We start from the raw sequence: 4,282 nt of genomic DNA on the forward strand, positions 1-4,282 counted from the left end.
GACGAGCAGGATCAGATCCAAGATCAGGAGGGAGGTTGGACAGAGGGAAGTTTTTGGAGGAGAAGGCCCCTGCTTGGATCAGCTCCAAAGCTTCATGTCTTTAGTTTTCCAGCAGTGCTCGTGACGTTCATCACTGCAGCCTTAATTCATCTTGGCATTGACTCCTTGTTATATCACTTCTCTGATTAGCCCAAACACCACCGGCATGAAAATCCATGCCTCAGGAGCGAAAGTTGACGCATTCATGAGTTTTTGTCTGAAAGTCTCCAAGTTTGATGTTTTTTTTTTTGTTTTGTTTTCAGTATCTGTGAGTTCGCTTGGCTCTTCCACATCTGTATCGAACGTGTTTGTGTGCTTGTGTGTGTTCTGGTGCTCCAGAGAGCACACAGGAACATTTTCCCACTGCTCCGTGGAGCCGCCGTACTGTTGTCTCCAACCCGCAGGCGCGCTGGTCATTGTATTTGTGTCCTGTGTATCACTTCCTGCGTCAGATTGTGGATTGTTAGCGAAACAATGGTGTGTTTCGCCTTGAAAGGACACCTCAATCATTTACCACTAGGCTGTAAACGCAGACGTATACGGCGCTGTTGCTCTGAGACAATATGTATTTTTTTCCCCTGTGCTGTCACTTGAATGCAGCCTAAGCCCACAGTCGACGTAATGAATCATAATTTAGATATGAGCATAGCAGTGATTTTTTTTTTCCTGCAACATCTACATACAATACAACAAACTGCAACTGGCGCTTACTGTGTTCCCCATCAAGCAGCAGGGCGCCAAGCTGCTAAAGCCCTCCCATTTCTGTTGATAAATAAAGCAAAAACAGAGATCTTCTCAAAGATAATAACGGCGACAATCTGTATTTCCAGTGAAAAGGGGAGATTTATGAAACGGGCTTATTTCCTGTAAATTCAGCCAGAGTGGGCTATCACTACTGTACTGAACCAGAAATATTCGTGTGAGCCAAGGCAAACATGCCCACCTCCACAAATATGCAGTCAAGCACACACTTGTTGCTCCTGGTTGTGGTTGTGGTGATGGTGGTGAGAGTGAAGCCTCTCCCGCATCCCAGCTCACCACCCACCGAGGATGTTGTGCATAGTAAAAGAAAAAAAAAATCAAAGCAAAATAAAGGCCAGTGCAAGACTCTGTCAGAAAAACCCAACGTGTTTAGACCAAATGGCATTCTTCAGGTCAGGAAGTCTGACTTTATTAGGCTCCAACATGTTGCTGCTTCTGCTGTTGCACGACAGCAGTCATTTTAGGCAAGGGAAGTACTGTAACTTACTTTCTCAAGTACTCTGGGTATGTACAGTATGAAAGTAAAGGTATTTTAATGACATTTTACTTTTGATACATATGTTTTTAAACTCATGTCTTGGCTGTACCTGTTAGTCACTTTGTTTATTCAGCTTTAACATTCAACATGAGATAAGCCCAAAATCACTTTCTGGAGAAAAGGTCTAATTTTAGCTTTATTACAAAATGATTTTTGACATTTCGTTCAAGGAAATGGTCTGAGAGTGGAGAAAACTCTTACTTTGTTACTAATTATTTCTGATTCTTAGGGTCATGCTTACTATAAGCATTTTACAGTTCCTCCGATTTCAGATTTTACTAATCAATATTACAAAATTTTACATGAAACTTCTACGATGTAGCATTAGGGCTTATAGAGAGAAAAAAACGGAGAGTCGAGTGGTAATTTTACAAGAAAAGCCATAACATATGAATAAACATGGAAAATTCCAACTTTATTAATGTAATATTATGGGGTTTTTTTTCAAATTACACCTTTATTAGCGTAAGTTCTGACTTTTTTTCTCAGAAAATAACTAGGTCATTGGCTTGATATTATGATTTTTTTCTTGAAATAGTATGAATTTACATAGAATTACATCTGTATTCTCCTATTATTATTATAGGATATATTATATTATATTATTATTATTACAGTGTTTTCCCTTGAAATAACAGCTTTTTTCTTGTAACATAATTATTCATTCTCAAAACTTCTTTCTTTCTTTCGATGACACTACTACCTTGTTGTAGACTTTAAAAATGCCAGTAGTGCTGTAATTGAAACTATACAGCATTAATTTAGACTTGCAATGAAGAGCCTAATTTTTATTTTATTGTAAACTGCAGTGACCAAAGTCCTTCATTTTGCCTCGCTATATGTGCTGGTTTTTTTGGGGGGGTTTGTGGAGCTGTGTTAATGATTTTTGTTGCTCTCTCTTGGATGCGCGTTGCTTATAGTCAGGCACCTGCTTACTACCTTTTTAAGAAGTCCTGACCTCATCTGCACACTGTCATTGACTGAAGGCTACATGCTCTGACACATCCTTAACACTAAAATAAGAAGAAAATAAGAAAATACAGGCAGAGGGCAGCGTTTCTGCAGATAAATACACCGCAAATACTTATTTTGGGTCACAAGTGATGATTGAGAGGGATTACATTTGTGTGATTCAGTACATTGTTTTTTAAAGAAAATCCTGCAGTTAACCCTTAAACTTATCTTAATTCTTTGGGCCCTTAAGTTTAAACTGGCCACAGATGACAGTAAAAACAAAACAACGATCACATTTGTTTGAATTCAATTCGCACAAAGAATTTCTTATTCACCTGTGAGGCTACCCACAGCCGCGCTGAGATCTTCATCTTTGCATCAAAGCATATATTGTGTTCATTCACACTCACAGTCTGTGGCAGCGAGTGGATAACAGTCGGAGAAAGTGGTGGTTTCTTCCCCCTGCTATCTGCTGGCACAGCAGAGGGCCATCAGATGAACGACACAAAGGCCGCGCGCAGATAAAACTCAAGAGACTCAGATCGGAGTGAGATACGGATGATGCCTGCCATCCATTCAAGTGGTAAATGTGAGGATTTGACACCTTCAGACCCCAGACCACCTCGCTCAGACCTCCAGGTCTTTGTGTTTAGAGCGACATCAACGGGTCACAGAGAAAGACCAAAGTGCTGCTCTGTCCGCCCCCTCTGTTGACCCCGTGACCCTTCACGGCCTGCTTAAAACCTCTTTGAGACATTTATTTCCTCCATATTTGGATGTTCAGGACATAAATATTTGATCCACGTGCTCACTGATGTGACACCTCAGGATGCAGGTAGCCTGGTCCGTACCTTTTTAAAAGCGTTCACAGAGTTCAGAGAGCCCCTTGAGCTTGCACAGGTATTAATTTGCAGTGATTACCTGTAGCTTCACAGGACCTGCAGCACCTTTAGCCAGCAATCTCAGACAGGAGTCTAATTGACACTGTCTGTGGGGGGGGCTGTTGTTTTGTCCCTTCCTTTCAAAGCTGAGGGCTCCCCACCCTGCAGAGCTTAATGAGATGTTTACATGGAGCTGGGTGTGGGAACCGGGGCCCATATGCTGCTGTGTAAGATGACAGGGACCTGCTTTGTGTTTTTGGCCTTGTTAAGAGGTTTTAGTGTTGAAATCAGAGCCTTCGGCCTCCATCGACCTGCAGCGAGGTGAGAGACACTCGGCAAACCAGCTGCTGTCAGTCACAGTGCTGAAGCAGAATGGAGGAGAAGGGCTTCCTTTATGAAAACCAGATAAAGCCCACTTTGGTTTGAGCTTTTCGCATGTAGAAAAACTCAGGAAGCGTGTTTAGTTTAACAGATACACAACTTTTTATTTTGTTGCCTTTTTAGTGGATTTAAGAGCTGCAGGTTTCCCTGTAATTTTTTTGATTTCAGTGCCAACACAGAACCTGAGTTTTGTTCAGCAACTTACTTTGAGGAATATGAACATGCCTTTTCTACATAACCCTTTTTTATTTGAAGGCAGTGTGTCAAAATGTTTGGAAAGTTACAGAAATTGGTGGTTTCACACTCCCAATTACAACATATACAATTAGGGTATAGTCAGTCTTTTCAGTGTGCTCGTTTGCATATGCACAGAAACCCTTTACAGAGAGCTGTCCGTGAGGTGTAGGGATGAGAATGTCCATGCACCTCATAATCCGATTTATTCAAATTCAGTCACATTGTGATTATTAAATGATTATCCATGCATCTTAATGCATAAAGATTTTTGATTTCAACACACAATATATTTCCACTCATTGTGATAACTGAAAAACAAAGCATATTTAATGATCTATAATTAAAATAAACAGATGATTTTATTTGCATTATCTCTAATTAATACAAAAGTAGAAGAATGTAAACGTGACACAGATGTTTACGTCCATTAACTTTCATTATCCAGTTGATACAGCAGAGAGAAACACATAGCCTGGTCTAACAGAACGGT

The sequence above is a fragment of the Plectropomus leopardus genome, chromosome 14, assembly GCF_008729295.1.
Source record: "Plectropomus leopardus isolate mb chromosome 14, YSFRI_Pleo_2.0, whole genome shotgun sequence".
Lineage (NCBI taxonomy): Eukaryota > Metazoa > Chordata > Actinopteri > Perciformes > Serranidae > Plectropomus > Plectropomus leopardus.